This window comes from Haemaphysalis longicornis, unplaced genomic scaffold, assembly GCF_048455015.1.
Source record: "Haemaphysalis longicornis isolate Haplotype H1 unplaced genomic scaffold, Haemaphysalis longicornis Haplotype H1 scaffold_3, whole genome shotgun sequence".
NCBI lineage: Eukaryota > Metazoa > Arthropoda > Arachnida > Ixodida > Ixodidae > Haemaphysalis > Haemaphysalis longicornis.
Window position 1 is genome coordinate 174,184,283 of NW_027526335.1, and position 21,245 is coordinate 174,205,527.

A 21,245-nucleotide genomic window follows, 5' to 3' on the forward strand; every position below is an offset into this window, starting at 1 on the left:
GATACTCACCAGGTGCTTTGTCCCCTTTCATTTCTTTCAAAGCCTTCCTTACTTCTTCGGTCGTTACTGGTGGGATGTATATCTCCTCTGAACTACTTTCTCGTTCGCCATTATCTTGGATCTCCCGGCTACTGTACAGATCCCTATAGAACTTCTCGGCCACTGTGACTATGTTATCCCTATTTGTGATGACATTGCTTTGCTTATCTTTAAGTGCATACATTTGATTTTTCCCCACGCCAAGACGCCTCTTTACTGCTTTCAGGCTACCTCCGTTCTTTACAGCGTATTCGATCCTCCCAATACTATACTTTCGTATGTCAGCTGTCTGACACTTATGGATTAACTTCGAAAGCTCCGCTAGTTCTATTCTGTCAGCTGGGGTGGAGATTGTCATGGTTTCCCGTTTCCTAATTAGATCTTTCGTCTCCTGGGAAAGTTTACCAGTGTCCTGTCAAGCCATCGTGCCCCCGACTTCTACTGCACACTCCGTCATAATGCGTGTAAGGTTGTCGCTGGCTTCCTGTGTCGTAAGCTCGGAATCCTCGGTAAGAGCAGAGTATCGGTTCTGCAGCGCGATCCTAAATTCCTCTACTTTACGCCTTACTGTTAGCTCATTAGTCGGCTTCTTTCGTACTAGCTTGTTACGGTCCCTCCTCAAATCTAGCTTAATTCGAGATCTTACCGTACGATTGTCACTACATCTTACCCTTCCGAGCACTTCCACATCCTTCACGACGCCAGGGTGATCGCATAATATGAAGTCTATTTCATTTTTATGGTCCCCATTCTGACTTCTCCACGCCCACTTCCGGCTCTCCCGTTTACAGAAGAAGGTATTCATTATGCGTTGGTTATTCCGTTCTGCAAACTCAACTAGTAGGTCCCCCCTGCTATTTCTACACCCCAGACCATAGTTCCCAACTGCCTTGTCTCCAGCCTGATTTTTGCCTACTTTAGCATTGAAATCTCCCATAACTACGGTATACTGTGTTTTTACTTTAGCCATTGGCGATTCCACATCTTCATAGAAGCGTTCCACTACCTGGTCGTCATGGCTGGATGTGGGGGCATATCCCTGTACCACCTGGAGCTTGTACCTCTTATTGAGCCGAATTACAAGACCTGCTGCCCTTTCGTTAATGCTATAGTATTCTTCTAAGTTTCCAGCTATGCTTTTATTGACTAGAATTCCCACGCCCAGTTCTCTTCTGTCATCGAGACCCCGGTAACATAGAACGTGTCCATTTTTCAGCACCGTAAAGGCTTCACCTGTTCTCCTAACCTCACTAAGCCCTAGGACATCCCATTTGATTCCCTTTAATTCCTCGAACAACACCTCTACACTCGCTTCACTAGATAAGGTTCTCGTGTTAAACGTTTCCAGGTTCAGATTCCAATGGCGGCCTGTCCGGGTCCAGGTATTCTTAGCACCCCCTGCTGCATCACAGGTCTGACCGCCGCCGTGGTCAATTGCTTCGCAGCCACTGGATACTGAGGTCCGTGGGTTAATTGGCGTATTCATGGGAGGTTGTGGCAGTTACTACACCAGGGTGGCCAATCCTGCTCTGGTGAGGGAGTGCGTTACCGGCAATGGTCACCGGGGTCAGGCCGAACCCCAAGCCCCAACTGCAATTCCATAATTAAGATGCGCTAAAAAATTAGATACATGTTCCGCATTCATGAAAGATGCGCAGTAATTATTATCTGCTAATAAATCCTGGCAGATGTTTTGGTTTTGCTTGTTTGACAGCTACGAGAACTTTGGTGAAATATCGGTTGTAGTAACGGCCTCAATCCCGTACTATTCTCTCCCGCGGCGCGCGAGGGCACTACATCCTTTCCGCATCAGCAATTCGTGGATCCGAATGGAAGTGTTCTAAATACGTTCCTTTTTACTGCTGCTGAGGTACGTTTCCCCTTTCTTTCTAGTTAAAGTAACCCGAGAAATCATTATAGTATACCGAGCTGGAGCCGCTGGAGGCTCAAGTGGTCGTGGATCCTCATATTTTCCGCCGATTGGTTACGATTGGGCTGTAACACAGTGGTATATCACGGCGTTTTTGTTTGTTTGTTTGTTTGTTTGTTTGTTTGTTTGTTTGTTTGTTTGTTTGTTTGTTTGTTTGTTTGTTTGTTTGTTTGTTTGTTTGTTTGTTTGTTTGTTTGTTTGTTTGTTTGTTTGTTTGTTTGTTTGATTACAACAAAAGCACGTTTCGCTCCTTCTTAGAGAAAGGAATAAACTTTATTAGCGCTTCAGACTAAACAAAAGCGCTTGGTGTACCTTGTTGACAGGCCTAAAATGTTTGACATCTGCTTGTTTTTTTGCATTGCTGCGTCTTAGATTCAAGCGTACTCTCGTTTGTTGGTACAGCGTTTGTCACCAAAACTTTGTTAATTCGTTTGTGCAACTCCTGCGACCAAGCCTACTGCGTTTAGTTCAGTTCAGTTCAGTTCAGTTTATTCACCAAAAGGGATCTAGATGAATATACATGGATTCCTGGGCTAAAAGTTGTATAAACAACTTGACTAGGGCTTTTACCTGATGACTTGACTAGAAATCCCACGCCCAATTCTCTTCTGTCCTCTAGACCACGGTAACATAGAACGTGTCCATTCTTCAGCACCGTAAAGAATTCACCTGTTCTCCTAACCTCACTAAGCTTTATGACATCCCATCGAGCGGCAGAGGATTTTGCTTGTGCGGAAGGTATGTCGTAAGCTAGGGAATGGCTGTTTTTTTTATTTGAACAGGAATGCTTGCTTTTTTAAATATCGAGAATGCCGAGCCAACGATAACGCCGGAGGTCAAGCATATTCTTTCACAGAACCGAAACTAAAACTGGTTTGAATTCCAATCTTGAACATTGTCCAATCACATCGCATCTCGAATGTGCGTCACTGTTAGTTTCTGTGGCCGCCGGAAATGTCGCGTGGTATTTTTCTTCTTTCAGGCTTTTTAAATAAATACTGCTTTATCAACCGGATAAACGATGAAACGTGTGTTTAGTTGAGCCAGTCTAAGCTGAATACAAACAAAAACAGGTTTTACAAATTCACTTCAGTGTCTTCTTAAGGAAACTGAAATGCAATGCCGAGGAATTTCAAAACTGCGACCCGATAAGCCTAGTCTCCGCTATAGCCACCGTCCAAAGCAGTCGCCAAGAAACGGTCGGTGCGATTGTAGTGGCGTACCACTAGATCCGCTTGATCGTACTGCTACAACGCTAAATGTACTTAAGACGTCGGTGGATGTCTTTTAGCATTAGCCTATTGTGCCACTGTAGCGTAGTGTTACATCCAATTTTTAAATGGGCTTCGATCTGACACTTGAACGTTGCACAGTAGGAGGTCTGCTCGTTTCTACCGCCGTGTAACGGGACATTTGCCAATGATAGTGAATTTCGCCGTTGGTTTCTTCCATCGCTTAAGCAGCATTTTTCCCTGCATTTATTTTCGGTGTTCTGCGAGGATGGCCACCTCTATCTAGCGCTAAGTTTAAGCAAGCGCTACCGAACACATCGTGCTACGGAACGCCGCTTGCTATAGAACCCTTTCCGAGGAACTTTTCCGCTGTTACAGACGGGGACGCCCACCTCAACGCCGAAGTCGCTTTTTTCTCTCAATGGTCCATTTCATCTTTTTTCGTATCAATGCCGGTGATAAACGTTTGCCATCACACGTCTGCGGGTAAGTGCTGCTCCACACAAAGGTGATCATTATTCTTCAAGAAGGATCTTCCAGTTTAAAATGTTTTGTCGTAAGGCGATAAAATGCTTTACTACCGCAACAATGCATGTTGACTGTACACAATTTCTGGCTTTACACAGTGTTGTGCGTGAAGGTATCCGGCGGGGAACAAGTCTTTTCCCAGAGGCATTATCATCCTTAATAAGCAACTGCGCTTGCGACCAGGGGTATATAAAGGCTGATTATAAAGCAACTTGGCTGCCCCAGCAATCGAATAAGTCCATTCCTACGGCTTCTCAGGGCAAGTTTGGAACTTCATGGCTCAAAAGAGACGTATCGCGTTTTTCACCTGTGGCTTCTCGCACATTTCGCAGTTTCTGCAAAACTGCTATATGTCGCTCGCCATTCAGGGCCACAGCATGACGCTTCGTGAGCACACCTTCATCTTAACTGCTCTGACATGTGCGACATACAGAAGCGCCAATATTTCAGCTTTCATCAAATGTGGCATGATTGCATTAGTGCTGCGAAGCATAAGACCGTCTTGCATGTGTATCTCCTCTCGGTGAGACCAATACAGACGGGTGGCTTCTAGAGCTTAGAGCTTGCCACGCCAACCGGAAACCCCATATTCCCGCAGTTTGGGAAGAAGGGATGCTCGTTTGTTGTTGCGAGAATATTTTTAGACGAAACACGGAGGCTCAAAGGAACTCCAGCACATTCACTTAAAACTGCTCGGTGTACTCGCGCATGCTCACATTGCTCGAAAAACGCCCTAGAACATCCTCAAAAAGTTATTGTGCTGGCTTGTACACCCTTTTGAATGGGTGTCGCTGCAAGGTCAGCCTTATGCGCTGCAGGCGGAGGGATCATTGATGCAGCCCCTTTTTAGGCATCGACCCCAAGGACCTCTGTGGGTTTCCACGATCACTTCTGCCTAACCGCGAACGTAGTCATGAAATTTTGTGCAACCATGCCGTATCGCCAGCATCATCTCATTAGACACATAGCTTTGTTTCACATCTGTGAGCCAATGGGATGGAAACGCGATAAGGCAACTACGTTGACTTAAACAGACGGATTTATTTATTTATTTATTTATTTATTTATTTATTTATTTATTTATTTATTTATTTATTTATTTATTTATTTATGTGTTTGTTTGATTGATTGATCGATTGATTGATTGATTGATTGATTGATTGATTGATTGATTGATTGATTGATTGATTGATTGATTGATTGATTGATTGATTGATTGATTGATTGATTGATTGATTGATTGATTGATTGATTGATTGATTGATTGTTTGTTTGTTTGTTTGTTTGTTTGTTTGTTTGTTTGTTTGTTTGCTTGCTTGCTTGCTTGCTTGCTTGCTTGCTTGCTTGCTTGCCTGCTTGCTTGCTTGCTTGCTTGCTTCACGCGCCGAAGCTACACCTGAATTATAAGGCCATGCGTAGTGGAGGGCTCTGCATTAATTTCGACGATCTGGTATTTTTAGCATACGCCCAAATCTCGACACATGGGTGTTTTCGCTTTTCAACACAATCAGAAATGCAGCCACCGCGCCCGAGATCGAACCCGCGTGTTGAGTAATCCCAAAGGCAAACGGAAAGCAAGGAAGGCTAACTGTATTTACATTAATAAAATCGCATAAGCAACTCTAAGCTAGCTGCCGAGAATCTTCCTTGTTCTTTCTCTTCGACTGCCACCTCCTCGTGCCGTGGAGACGAGCATAAAGTTTCTTATAATATACAATGGCGCTGGCGTCCATGCGGCTCACATCAAGCCCGCGTGTGATCGTCATGGGACGCCATCCTGCTGCACTCTCGCCTTATCATCGTCATTGGATTGGATTGAAATGTTTAAGTGGCCGTAAATTCATATAAAGTCCCACAAAAATGCGCAAAACAGTGTATAAAATCAAACACACTGTTTTAGATTTAAGGAAAGGAAAGTAAAGCCTATTCCTTTTACTGAGATTCTGCCGGAACGGTTGTGCCTACTATTCTGCAGGCCAAGCAAGTCGGTAACCATAATGTAAAATCTTGGCAGAAACTGTTTAAACACTCTCATTTTGCCAATATATCAAATAATAAATTGTTTCAAAAGGCAGAAAGGTTTTATGCGCGTACCTATGAAAACATCGCATTCGCAGTGAACCTACGCACAGAACACCTGCTATATCTTTCACGGCAGCTAATTACCCGCTCAGTCAATATGTCCGGGCGCTGTTAAGATGTGTAATGCTACAGCAAAACTCCCCTTACCACAAATTAACGTATGTGAAATGTTAACTTGTGCTTATGTAAATATAAATGTAAATATAAAATTAATAAACGTAAGTATGAATGTAAACGTACGTAAATGTGGGTTTGTACTTATGCACCGCGGGTCGCTCACCGGCGCTAACCCTTCCACTTGCTTATGATGAAGCGTAGCTGTCTTAACATGAACTAATAAAGTAAATGTCCAGTTTCCAAGTGAATTGAAGCCAGCTTTGCCATTTCGCTAACCTCGTGGACAAAGCAATGCATGGCGAAGAAAACCAACCCAACAGACGCTTAAGAATTCAATAGGCATGCTCTTCTCTAACCCCCTTCGACATGGATTCCCAGGCGCAGTTTCCTCTCTAGTATACTTACGAAAAAGCTCTATGGTGCCGAGGTACCCGCTCTTTTTCCAAGCGCTAGCTCCCGCACGTGGGGGCCATTTTCAAATCCGATTACAGACCGTGGCAGTACTAAACGCAGCGTCGTTGGGCTCCGCCGAACAAGGCCTTAGCCAGTGAGCCACCGCGGCGGGTTTGCAATGAAACTGTGCCGACTGCTAATCGGCTTGCTTCGACCTGCAGTGAAAGGCATCGTAACGTAGAAAAAAGCCAGCAGGTACTTTTGTCAGGTTTGAACGTAACGTGCCAAAACGGTTTCGTTTCGCCTCATTTCACACTCATTCAACAGCTTTACTCAGCAGTGTTAGCAGGGGCGCTGTCGCTACAGACACATTGGGGATGAATCACTGCCCGAAATTATTCGCAGCAAGAAATACCTGAAGCCTTTGTTCTTCGGTTCGGACATTCCAAGTATGTCTTCTACCTTCTCCATGTTCTAGTACAGTCCTTTAAGAGTGAACATTTGCGCCAAGTACCAAACTTCCTCCTGCGAAAACGCGCACTTGGTGGGGCTAAGTCTAAGGTTGTGGTGTTGACACGGTGACATCGCAAATCGCAAATTGGGGCCGTGTTCGCCCCCTACTATTACGTCTTCCATTACAACCGCCAGGCCGGGAGAAACTACTAAAACCCGCTGCATTGCTGCGCGGAAAATTTAATGGAGCCGGAGCTACTCCAAACTGCTTGCCAACGAACCGATAGCGACCGCACGGCGTGCTCGCTGTGCAAAGTCTGGAGCTCGCCTCGCTGCACTTAATTTGTCAAAACTCCAAAGCTGCATCAAGCGTGGGAAAGAACTTCGCTCTGGAAAGCCTGGGAGCGACATTTAACATTGGCATGTGGTAGTTCGCACGGGATATTTCTCGATCGCGCAATCTTGGATCGCAATAAATTCGAGCTTTGTCTTATTTGCCCATGGTAATTATGTGGCTAGACTATTGGATAAGCTTTGTAACCTTCGGTACGACGTCTTGGTCCTCTTTATGGTTTCGTCCGAGCCTTGTCCTCCAAAACGACGGGGACTCTTCTAGCCGGTACGTTCGCCGCCATGGCGACACGCTTAAGTTTTATTCTGTACCCGTAGTGCTTGAGCTCTCCCAATTTTTTGAAAGCCTCTGCAAAAGATTGCGCTGGGGGATATAGATCGTCGACTATGATTTCGCTGGCAGATAAATCAAGGACATTCGGCCGCTGTACCACTCAAAGTCACTTTCTCTACGACGTAGACTGTTTCTGGGACCGCCCTCTTCTTATCCGAAAGACCTGGGGATCAATTCTCTAAAACGAGAGGCCGTCCTTTTGAAACGACGCGGCAGCGCAATGCCAATCCATGTGTTCCGGGTTGGGGCGCCGCTTTGAGGGGCGGAAAAAGGTGAGGGGATAACACCCAGGAGCACTGTAACAGGGCGCAAAGCGACGCGCACTGCACCCCATCGTTTTGATTGTCGCTTTGCGCCCTTGTTGAGCAGCAACCACATGGATCGTTTTGCTGGCGTCTGGCGACCGTCGGCGTCTCCTGGCGGCGACGTGAAACGGACCTTGCAGAGGACCAAACTCAAAAAGAGAAAGAGCCAATTTGACCAATTAGGCGGTTTTTAGCTAACAAACCGATATGGAAGATGTTGGTGGGGTAAACTGTGCTCTCCAACGTTTTTCGCGTCGTCATCAGGAGACGCCGACGGCCGCCAGACGCGTGTAAAACACTTCATGTGGTTGCCGCTTTACAGTCCTCGTGGGTGTTCCCCAACCCCTTTTTCTAGCCTCTCAAAGCGGCGCCCCAACCCAAGAACACACGCATTTGCCACCCATGATCACCCACGAAATCATCCAAGATCATCCCGCCAGGGGACTCGGGGGTCATATGTAGAGACTACGTATGCTTTGTTATCTCACGGAGAAGTTGGTCATTGCTATAAATTAGAAAAAGACCTATTCTGGCAAGCACGAACCTCCAACCAAGAGCCACGAGCACTTCCTCTGGCTCTCCCAAATTACTTTCTTCACCGGACCAAACTTCATTCTTCTGCTGGGTAAACTCTATGATGCCGGGGCATCATGTACCAAACGGAATGTGATTGTTCGGCAAGTCCTAAGATAACCAGAATTCCGCACCCTTCCGGTGAGCAGTGGTTATATGAGCTGGACAGCTCCTGTCCCGACTCCCGGCTCGGCTGGTGGAAAGGGCCGTTGCCGCAGGAGTAACCATTGCAGTCTCAAACTGAACACCCTACCCAAACATTTCGGTGCTCTTAGCAAAGTTTATTCCTTCTCTCTCTCTCCCCCTTACTGTATGTCTCCCGCTCTTTTAAATTTGCAGTGTCATCAACAATGCTTACAAAAACAAAGATGAGTAACGTTCAAGACCACAACACAGCAAGGATTGAAGAACTACTAACATTAGTATGGGCCTAAGAAACAAGGAATAAGCTTGCTGTTTTAAAGGTTGTAATTTTGCACTCTTTTGCACTCCGGGAGAACAGAAGCAATAAAACGAACAACATGGATATGATTCTACAAGTAGCCGGCAGGTTTCCTGCAGATTTATACGCTTACAACGTTAGAATAAGAAACAGTACTCAATGAACAGGTTTAGTTTGCGCGGTTGCAGCAGTTACTAAGCATGAGGCAGAAAAGACGCTAAAGACGACGAAGGCCATTGAAGCCGTAGTGGACGACGTAATAACCATGGACCTACAAATGGCTTGAAGAGATGTGTCACTCGGTACTTTAGAAAAATTATTCTCTCAATGCATAACGACCTTAGAGGAAGTCTAGGCCCACAAAACGCCCACCAAACTCTAATTTGCAAGAAGGTGCAGATGTAAACAGCTTAAGGATTACGGTCCCGTCAGCATATTGTCCGCTATATGCAAGCTGTTAACAAAGTGATTGTTAGCCGCATAGGCGGCGCCTTTGATTTTCCACGAACTAACACAGCCAGGAATTTAAAAAACTGCTCAACAATAGATCATATTCAAACCATTAAGCAGGGAACCAAAATTTTACATTGTTTACACGCTTTTACATGTACGGAATTTATATTAGGAAGAAATTTGATTTAATGTACACCGCCTCGGTAGTAGAACCATTGAGACACTGAGAGCAGAGGAAACTTACAAACTGTTTTAGGGGACTTATACATGGATGTAGGGGCACAATAATCCTTCATAATAAACGTAGGAAGTCCGCTGTAAAGAAGGGCGTATGGCAAGAGGCACGACCTTCCCGAAATTCACAGCTGCTTAAAAGAAAGTTAAGGGCGATTGATTGGAAGAAGTCTTGAATACAAGTAACTGGGGAATATGTGAACCACGCCAGATATTTTATGACGTTGTATTGTTCCGTAAATCGCAGAAATGCCTGAAAAAAAACGCTCAGTCGTAGGGAGAAAGGTAAAGGTGGGAAATAAATGTAATTACTGTAAACAGATAACTGGAAAGCCTCCCATTCTGCATAGTGAAAGAAACACTAAATGAGGTGGACGAATCAAGCTTTATTCGAATGAAGTTAAAATAGTCGCTACAAACCACGAGAAGGAAATCAGGTGCAGAATTATTAGGGGCCGGGATGCGTTCGGCCAGCATTCTGAAGTGATGAAAAGTAGGCTACCCGTGTCATAAAAAGGTATGCAACCGTTGCGCAGTCCAGGTAATTCCTTCTGAGGGAGAAACTTGTGCATGGGTAAACACCTCGAAACAACACTTATATCAGAACCATGAACAATGGAAACATAATTGGGACAGTAAGGCTTAGGAATAGGGTAAGAGCGTCCCGGATTAGGAAGCATGTTGTGGTAGAAGGCATCGGATAAGTTGTAGGAAAAAGTAGAGTCGCGCGCGGCGCGTTATGTATAGAAGGAATAACTGCCGGAAGGTAAACGTAGCACAATGGCTACCGAAAACGTGAGTAGATGTGTGGGGAAAAGGTATACCTGGAAGAGGAGAAGAGATATGAGAATTCGGGCACAAAGAATCTATGCAGGCTGCGCAGGATAGGAGCAGTACGAGGTTATTTGAGACACCATTGTCGGGGTGTCGACAAAAGCTGATAATGATTATGTGTAGCGGGCAAGTGTAGGTACTTCGTCAACATTTCACCGGCAATCTGAAGTTTAGCAGTACATTCTAACACAAAATACCCCAATAGTCTCTCATTTTTGTATATATTTGTGCTAAGAGCGCGAAACAAGAAACGCTGACTGACGGGACAGTGGGTGAGAATTTCTTGTTTCGCTTGCTCAGAATGGATTTTACTTTATTTTATAGAGTGTGGCATGACACAGCAGCACGAAAACTGGAGTACCGCATTTCAAACTCAGCGTTCTTATGTTAGCTAGGTTTTTCTGCTTTCAGGTGTTAGTAGTGTTATGATGTCCCACCTCCTCGTTTCTTTTTTGCGTGTTTTTTTTTCATGTTTTCTACACACACACACACGCGCGCGCGCACGCACAGGCACACTCACAGGCACACACACACACACTTATATTTTGATTGGACTCATCTTCAAAAACTTGAATTGGTAACCACTCTACTCAAATTGCATATCTAAGTTATGCAACATATGTCTGAGTCCTGAGTCACGTTATTATGGTAAAAATCGTAGATTTTACTACTATACTAACGCTGCACATCCATGTGACGAGTCATATTAACAGCATGCCTAAATAATGTTTCGAACGGCGTGCGACTCTGGTGCAGGGCGCATGCTAACAGCACACACACACCAGGACGGCTCGCTAACGCCTCATAATATGGAACGCCTCGTGTATCAAAGATACGAGGAGCCTCTGGAGTTCTTGTTCTCAGATATCAAAATACATGGAATCATAGCCATGTATGCGTCACCTACAAATAGCTTAAATGACATGCTATACACATACCGGAAGTACTATTATACCCATAAACAAGAGCGCAAAGTGATCAGGATGCCACGCAGCACCAGTTGGGCGTCATTATTTTTATGTAAAAGGTCAAGCATCTTTCAGAGATGTACTGGTACGAGGAAGCAAACAATCGTGCAAGCGACGTTCTTTTCGTTGGGGCAGGAGGCGGTATTGGGGTTGCCGCGGATCTAATGAGCACATTGCCTCGCTATACCTTTGATGTTATACCGGTTTTTTTTTCTATTTCTGTTTCTTTTTTGCTGCAAAGCAGTTATGGTTACATCAACCTCGATGTCTGCATCTATCATAGACGTAGACAATAAACTCTAGCTCTGAAGGTCACCCTGCTTCTCCTCATAAACGTCAGCACAGGGACGCCCAGCCACTGCATTTTATGAGCAGCGCCACCATGCCAATACCCGCAACAAGTAGAGAAAGCTCGTAAACGCTGTGCTTCATTGCCTCGCGCTTCGCGCTGTGCTTTGTGCGCTGCCAGATTCACTGGTCAGCCACGCTTTACCTAGTCTGACTGTCTCGTAATTTTATAGACAAGCTGTTAGTGTGCCTAGAAGCGGTCGACAACGTTTCCTCGAAAACGTTTTCTGTCGCCGTTGTAGTCGACAGCAATGCCAAATTCCTGTATATGCCCAAACTCGGTGTTTTTATCAGCTGGAGGGACCCTTCAAATTTGCCGCCTAATGCAAAGAACGATGATCTGTTAGCACCTTTAACGGTGTCCGCTGACGTACGGTCTGACATTAAAAAAGTCCCACAAGTCTGCGGGGCAGTCTTCCCTCAAAAGATGATTACGCTATTACATTTAACAGCGGTGCTCTTTAAGCTTGAACTCTGTATGTGCGGGTCGTTAACAGAAAACTCCGTTCGGCGAAGTGAAGAGGAGGTAAATTCTAGACCAAGACATGTGAAGGAAAGTGGTGAGGAGGCAAGAATGCGGCGAGCAGGTGTTGTGAGTGTGCACCTCAAAAAAAAAGCTCTTGCTTCACTCCTCGCATTAGAAACCGGAGCTTCTTTTCTTCGGTCATTTCGGGGTCCGCACGGCGAAAAAGTCGCTTCACCTCCTCAACGAAGATCACGACACCTTCGTTGGGGTGCTGCGTTCAAGTTTCAAGCGAAAGCGCAGCTCGCTCTTCTCTCACCACAGAAGTGAAGGTCTTAAGGAACTCCCTTTCGAATTGAGTCCAGTCGGTCAAAGAACTCTCGTGGTTCTCGAACCAAGTTCGAGCAGTATCTTCTAATTAAATATACGCCCATCTTCTCGCGAGGGAACCCTGGTGTGATGCGACGCATCAGGGGGGGAGCGTTTGGACTGACGCTTGTATTGGATTGCGTCAGTCCACTCGCTGAAGGGACTGTCGCTTCCATCACGTCTTCATCGGAAGAATCAAGCCAAGCAGGAAGTCGTCAAGCAAGTCACGCGGAGTCGAACGAGAGCGAGCGCTCACTGAACCGCCGCAGCGCGCTACCCGCTTTATATTCACAGCGCCTGAAGGAAAGGAGACAGCGGGGGAGAGTCGCGCATACGCGCACTTGCGCGACGGGAGCGGAGCGAAGCGAGCGAAGCGCGCGCACGCAGCTGTTGTTGATGACAATGAGACGCAGTGAGAGTGTTGCGCACAGTTGTCGGAGAGAAGAGTGGAGGAGAGTCGCGCATTCGCAGGTGGCGTGCGGACGCTGCCGACGCCGACGCAGGAGGGACATGCCTCAGAGCAAGAGATGCGTCGCATCTAAAAAAACGCCTGTCGTGGTCGGAATCGAACCTGGGTCTCTCGCGTTATGAAACCGGCGTCTATTCGATGGCCTTATCATCGCTTTTTTTTTACTGTGCGCTGTCATCGCATTTGGGGCGCACAAAATTTCTTTTGGGTTCGTAGCGTGGGCGTTGGCTTGGACTTTAGCTCAGTTGAAGTGAACTTTGGCTTCGGATTTGGAAGTTGGAGTTTGGACTTTGGATGGTGGATTGTGGAATCTTATTCAGTTCAGTTTGCATAAAGAAAGCTTCACTTTTTAATCACCGTTTTCTTAAGAAAGGGACAGACCTAAAAAAGCCAAGCTAAAGCTAGTTAAAGCCACCAGCTACGCTGTTTCCTCAGTCTTCGCATCTCAAATGCCAAGGTGGCAATTTTTTAACAGTTTTTGGAGCGCCTAACGATTATTCTTTCACGGTCGTTTTCTTTTTGTGGAATCCAAGCCCATGTTACTCACGTGCGCGTGCACTTCTGTCTCAGTATATTCGACAAAATGTGCGGGCTCACGTAGGCACTGAATCTCGGTAGCCCAACGGCATCTACAGGCTTCGTCGTCAACGTGCCGTTTTCTCGGCCGTGTCGCTTTTAGTGCATGTCAAGGCTCGTCTTCATTTGCGGAGTCTGAAAAGGGATTCCGTGACAGTCTTGTATAACCTGCGGCCAAGTCCACCGAAGAGCCTTCTCACACCCCGCATCGAGAACATCAGTGTTTTCTCTTAAGCCGTGGCAGGTTTCGCACACCCGAACCTCTTCACCTCCTCAATGAATACTACCGGCCATTTGGATGTTGCGTGGGAGTCTGCTGCAAAATCGGGCATGTTTCTTCCGCATAACGGTACAGAACGTGTTCAGTTCAGAAATTTATTCTTCAATAGTGTCCAAGTGGTAAAGAACCACTCACAGTTCTCAAACAAGATGTCGGCTGAGCCTTAAAGGTAGAAAACTAGCTGCCTAAGTGTTACCTTGTCATCCCATTGGTTTCCCGTTCGGCTTGGTCTAGCCACTCGCCAGGATACTCCGCAGGTGGCCTATAAAATGCAGTTTCCTGGGGTTTCTGAAACACTACCGTGAAGAAGTTGCAGCACTAGAAATAGTCACAGTCTCTACTGTCGTCGAAGTGTTATGTACGAGACCGAATTCTGGGATTGACTGCATCAGCCAGTTGGAGCTGCTTGGACTTGTTTGGCGACTTGGTGCAGCCTTAAGGTGCATGCACCCATTACATGCACTAGCAGTGTCTTCATGACACAAAGATCGTATAACAATAAAAATGTATAACAATAAAAAAACCTTGGGACTCAGCATAACTACACAAAAGAAACAAACGTCAAAAGAGTAGCCGAGCAAACTAATATGCACAGTACAGTGTCGGAGGAACGCATTTTTCGGCATTTCGTCTGCATGAGTTGATCTGGAAGTGCAGACACTAGAACCAGGTCTAGAGCATTGTAGATTAAGCAAAAAACAGTCTATGTGAGTGACGAACCGGTTACCCTCTTTGCCAGTCAAACAAGGTAGGCGCACATGGCCTATGCAAGAGAGGACGAACGGATGTTTCGCTTTCAGCACGGTGGAAATGATCCTGCACGGCCAGGCTCAAGTAGACAAGCAAAGAAAACTATCCACATAGCTTGGGTGTCAGATTTATTGTACGGACTCTGTCCTGACAGCAGGTTACTTTAGAAATATGCTTCTCTGTTGGAGCTATGCACCGAGAGTTAACATGTCGCGATGTAATACGAAAGGTTTTTATTGCCACCGAGAACACTAGCAGGCACAAAACTTGGCAAAGCACATCTTGGCGAGGTTACCTGGTCAAGCGCCTACGTAACTGCGACGGTGCTAAACGCTAATATATTTGGCCTTGTAAACCTTCTTTCCGAATATAGATGAAAAGAGTCAGGGCAGCATTAAGCTCTCAGAAACCTAACGCTATCAGTTGCTCCCACAGAAGAACATTTCTACCGATATAGTGATACAGACTTCTACGAAGCCATTTTGCAGTTAAGAGCTCCTTTCAAATGAACAGGCTATTTCTTCTCGCCCTTAGTAGCTAGGCCGTGCACTGATTTGCGGGCGTCCTGCACAACTAGGTCTTCCGGAGATTTTCTGTGTCAACGGCCGGAACGAACATGGTCATCGTCGTGTTACACGCTGTTCAATTCACTCACAGGGGTCGGGCCTTTCTGTTGGAAGGGGGCCTCTAGGGAACTTGTGCCGCATTACTTTGTACCATGGGATCTCTAGAACTGTGAACAAACGATCTAACGTTTTTCAGGCATCGCCCTCCCATGGCAACAGTACGTTGTAGTCTTGTTTATTCGCCGGGTTTTTATGTGCAGAGTCACTCACTTGGGGCAATGCTTGCGCCTCAGTACCCTTATATTTTGTTTATTCAGTGGATATTTTATGCTATGAAACCGCCTAGTTAACATAATCCCCATAATCGTCTGGAGGACATGCTTAAGTCCACTGGACATATGGCGTTGGGCTGCTGAGCCCAAGGACGCGGGTTAGATTTCTGGCCATGGTGACCACTTTTCTGATGGAAGCGAAAAGCGAAAACGCCCGTGCGTTCGAGGTTTCGGCGCACGTTAAAGACCCCCAGTGGTCAAAAATTAATCCGGAGCCCTCGACCACGGCGCGTCTCACCTTCTTTGTAGCGTCGGCGCGTTAAACCCGATAATCAATCAATCAACCAAGTCAACTGGACTGTGAGGCGGATTCGAATTTCCCACTACTCGCATCCTTTGACATTCAAATGTATAGAAACAGTGCAAAGACAAGAGTCTGGAAAAGAAGGAGACAAACCCGATGGCCTTTCTTTCGGCCTTTTTTTTTTTAGACTTTTAGACTTTCCTGTTAGCGCTTTTTACCTCTTGCTTGGAATGCACCAACAAGACCACATATCCAATTCGCAATATTCTTGGGCCCCGAATTTTCGCATCTCATCTCGCCACTGAGCTTTCCGTTTTTTCTTACTTCTCACTACGTCTCTCTGCAACCGTGTCACTAATTAGGTGGTCGCGCTTCACCGCCATCTGCGTCTCATGGCCGGGCAAACTCCAACTGTTGAGTTGGACTTTGGCCGCCCAGCTCTTCATGCGATCTTTCTATGGCGTAGCGACTAAGAGCAAGGAGCATTCCAACATCTCTAGAGGGTCGGCATAATGCGCACGCCTTGCTTCGGCTTCAAAGGCCCCAAAAACAGCGTTTCTCCAACGTCCCTTGTACACCGTGCCAATCGGGCTTAGCACTCTATCCGTCTGAGTGGTCACATTTCCTCGCTTTAACCGCACCATTGGCTGCCTGTCGCTCCTGTTGTCGTCCACCTGCAGTGTCGGCATTTCATCGCCGTCAATCCCAGTCCTTCCTCTTTTTCTGCCTTGCACCGGCTGCAGATTAGAGTCTAGAACTCGTACGAGCGTTTACGGGAGTCAAGGGACCCGTCCAGACGCCGCGACCCAACAAGTGCATTGGCACAGGCGGTGGCTGAGCCGATCTTCGACTGACGTCTTCTTGGCAGCATCGCTCCTCCACACTTAAATGCCGCAGTCGTTACACGCTCTCTCCACTCTGTCACTCTCTGCTTCCTGTGGCTCGCCCTGTTACAGAGCGATGCGACAAACGCGAACATTCGGCCAACGTGTCCCGTGTGTTGCTCTCGCAGTATTAAATGCTGCAAAAGGGTAAATGCTGTTCTGCCACAGCGGGTTCCTTTCTCTAGCATAGTTTTATTGGAGAAGTTATCGGTTCAAAACTCGAGTGGCGGCCTATAAATATTCCACGAATTGTAGAATGATCTTCCGCAAAATTGTAATACAAACGTGCTTCCTAGCATCACCGCCGATTTGACCAGGTCGTCTTCGGCTGCTGAGGACTTTAATCGCGAGCTCTGTTGTTGGTTAATAACGAGGCAGCAAAAAAACACTACATCAGGTTTCTGACAAGAATTCGTGCTGTTGGTTTGTGCTCATTTCTGTCCTGATATATGCCTGAACGAATGTACTTTATCTTGTGGAACATGTGGGGGCACGATGTAATTTTTAAAAGGACCCTGCAACACTTACCATTGCCTACTGGGAATGTATTTTGGGGTAAAGTCTATTGTCCCAGCAATCTCCTCCAGCAAGAATTATAAAAATCCGCTAACTATCACCGAAACTACGCACGGTGAGAATTTGTGCATAATTGTTTCCTCTCAACTCGACCGCGGACAGCGCAACGAAAGCTGCGCGCTCTCTCCCGGAGAGTGGGGCGGTTCGCGGCGTTCTCTTCGGCGGCCTTCGATATATCATAGGCCGGGGAGTTTTCTCCTTCTCTTCGCAACGTGGAGGGGTCTATTTCCGGTCTGGTGGCTCAAAAATGCAGGCATGGCTGCCTGCTGCTCGCAAGCAAGCGCGTGGGCAGGTAGGGCGTTTTTGAAGCAATAAAGGTTTGTTGTCGAGTGGTCTAGTTGAAAGGGAGGTATTGAGCTCATCTCCGCACGCACTCAAAACACAAAAGAAACGGCAAAGCTGTGCCTACAGGCTCAGGCATGGAAGAGGTTCGTACACGGCGCCGACGACGGCGGATCGTCACAAGAAATGCGAGAAATAAGCCGCGAAGTTCACCAGCGGCAGCCAATAGGATAGCCATGCCCAAAATGACGTCGTTTAGGCCATGCCAGGGGTGCATAATGAGAAGAAATGAAGAGAGCGCGGTTGGTTTTTATGCGTCTTTCACAGCGATTTGCGCGCTTACCGCTTCACGTGCACGCGGGATATTTGGCTCAGGTATTCCTGGCAGTGTAATCTACACGTCGCGCAGGTTTACTTGCACTGCACAAAGAGTGTTGCAGGGTCCCATTAAGTGCATCCACCATCACCACCGCCACCACCGTCGTTGCAGCCGTCGTCACCATCATCATCATGGAACTATCTATATTCACTGCAAGACCAAGGCCTATAGACTTAAACCGCTCCTGGCTTGTGCTTTCTGCCTCAGAAAGCACAAGCTAGGAGAGGTTATATATAATATACGATATATATTTGCGCTGAATTTCCCTCCTTCGTTCCTATATAGCTCCCCTAAATCCCCTTCTCATTCGCTTCCCTCATTCTGCTCTTATCTTTTAATCATCACTTGCTTACCCGAATCGTCCACCTGCGATTAACCGCATTAGATGCCTGGCCCAACTCCCCTTCTTTCTCTCAATTTGAGCCAGGACGCCTGCCACCGGAGTTTGTTCTTTAAGCACCTAGCTTTTCCCTTGTGATTCTTCTATCCAAGACTAGTTCGGTTGACATAAGCTCGATTTCAGGGAGTTCAGTGGTCCTCGAGGTTCTGCCTCGTGAGTTACCACTAAAAGTACGCATCGGTTGTATGGCTTGCCCAATGCACCTAAGCCTGGTTACTCCCACGCCTTATTTCCTCCTCGCGGTTTGGATTAGCAATGACACTTCCCACAAGATTGTTATATCCATCCGCTTCTTGTTGTATGCTATCGTATTCTACTACGCTGAACAGCAAGCTTGCTGTTGACCCTCTGGCATTACTTCGAATTTCTTAACGCCTATTTTCGACCTTACAAATGAGCTTCATCAGTGAGCACTTGCGGCATTTTTTGCAGGTTCTTTAAGGATCCATTGAAGGATACAGCGCCTTTTCTAAAGCACTCCTTGCTCCAGTACTTTTAATTTGCTTGTAAAACGGACTCTTCGCTGTCAATCTCCTTAGAACCTCATATTCGGGCTGCATATAATTTTGGGGCGATGGTGTTCCCTTGTCGGACGCCACTCCTGATAAGGAATTTCTCATTTTTATGAAGCATTAGTGTACACGTCCTCCAAGAGCATATGCACATCCCTTCGACTCCCTGGTCCCTCAACGCGTCCACTACTGCGGCGGGACGTACTATATCAAACACTTTTTTTAATAATCTATTATGCTATGCAAAAGGCTTTATCATATTCGGAAGATTTTCCTTGACAGCACTTCAAACATGACAGAGTGCCATCGGTCTTTGGTGCACCCTAAGGGAGGCCTCCTCCGAAGCCCTGAGCGGAGACGTGAGGCTTATCATTGATAATAGCGTTAACACCAATGCAACCGCCGAGTCCGATTCCTTGGCTGTGTCCCACCACCCGAGCTCGTATCAACATATTGTTGACTATCTCTAGTTGTGAATGTGCGCCCTCGTGACTCGGTGCTCGCCAATTGCCGCGTCCGGTTATGCGCTGTACGTGCACTGCTGGATCAGGGCGAAAGAGAAAACCCGGCGAGAGCGAACGTGAATCGCGCAGTGAAGAAGAATGTCGTTGTCGTCTTCTTTCGCACCCGAAACGCGGACAGCGCGGACGTGACGAGCCTTTGCAAGAGATCCGTCCCGCCGCCGGTGCCGGGCACGCATGCCTTCACGTAAGCGGAGCGCTTCTGGATCTGGTCCCCTCAGTCGACTCCGAATCCACTGTGGCGCAACGGTGACATAACCGCGAAAAAAGACGCCTTCCTGCCCTCGGGCTTGGCGGGCCCCGGACGAGCCGGCTGCAGGAATGGGCTGAACTGCGAAAGCCGCGTATAGGTGCGGTGGACTTCGAGTGCCCTTATCGGTTACGGCAAAGACGAAAAAATCCGTGCTTCCACGTACAGACAGCCTGAGGGGTTACGCGGCCCAGGCGTCACTGTGGTCAGTACGATTGTTTCTGGCGCATGGAAAACTGAGCTCTCCTGCTATTGGACGGTGTCTTGGTTACTTTGTCACTGTTTCCAAACCTATTGCGCGACCCACACGGCTTTCTGGTGGCTCTTATTACAAATGCAGTGATCTCCCTGCGAGAAAGGCAGTAGCTTTTGCATGCGCAGCGTGTCCGAACGAGGCTACTGAGGTTTTTCGCCGTTTCGCCAGTTAGCCTTCTGAAAGCGCATAAGATATTCAACGCGATGACAAGATGGTCAGAGACTTTATAAGTGGTATTACATACGAAGTGGCAAGTGTTTTTCTCGCTAGGTAATTCTGCGAGTTTCTTCTGCTCTAAAGCATGCTCTGAAGCGACGGATAAGTGAGGAACTGAATCACCACAGCAACGGGTCCTTGAATTAATCTGCTACCCTGGTGGCGACCTTCAACCGACGTTCTGCGTTGCATGTTGTATTTTAGATGGATACTAGCCATACCTCATTTGTATTTATTCTCTTTGTTGCTCCCCCTGTAGCGTATGGTTTTATGTCGACAAGAATATTACGTACGATTCAGACTGCTTGCCTCATTACGACCGGCCTGGTCGCTTATAACATTTGAACTTTTTTGACAATTCATTTCATTTTATTTCATTTTATTTATTCAAACTTAAGGGCTCAAAGGCATTACATAAGTGGGGGGGAGGCCTACATCGAAGTTGGAAGTTTCACAGTAAAGTAACAATATGAAGGTGCACAATGATTACAAGAAATAAAGAAAACAAACACAAAGAACACCCAAACCAAAACATAAAAATACATGAAAGGCGATAAATAAATTCTGGGAGCACCGTAAAAACACAACTAAAAACGCGAAAGGTAAATTTGCTGTTAGGGCATATCCCCTAACCGAATATCACCAAATCTGCAATTTTTAACAGAGTATATTTTTTATTTTTTCTTTATACTGTCAACCCTCACTTGAAAGTCATCGCAGAGAGAACAGCAAAAGATACAGATAGCAAATACAGTCATTGACTCCTTCAGCAACCTTCAGTGAAAGTGCAATTACATGTCCATTGATGTGCAAAGTAAACATCAAGAGACCTTTCATATTTCTTAAGATCAGGGCTTTCAACAATATGCTGCGGTAAATTCTTCCGCGTTTTTATAACATGAGGAAAAAATGACTTGCGAAAGACGTCCATGCGAGCACCGAAATTGCGAACTGACACGTCATGGTTTAGTCGGCTGCTAAGCTTACCTGGAGTCTGTGCGTAAATTGTTTAATATTTTTTTACCTTGTCCAGAAATATAATTTTAAGCGTTGCTTTTGTCTTCCAGTTTCTACCGATTCCAAACCGCATAGTTTTAATATCTCGGTAACTGAATCCGCAACTGAATCCGCAACTCAATAAGTGAATACTTTTGAAATACATGACGTGCGGAATGTCTGTGAATTCGTTCCAGTTTAGTTATTATCAAATCCTTTTGGTTTGGGCTCCAAGCGCCACAGGCATATTCTAAAACAGGGCGCAGAGATGTTTTATGAACAGCTTGACGTCTTTCGTAGCGTTTCGC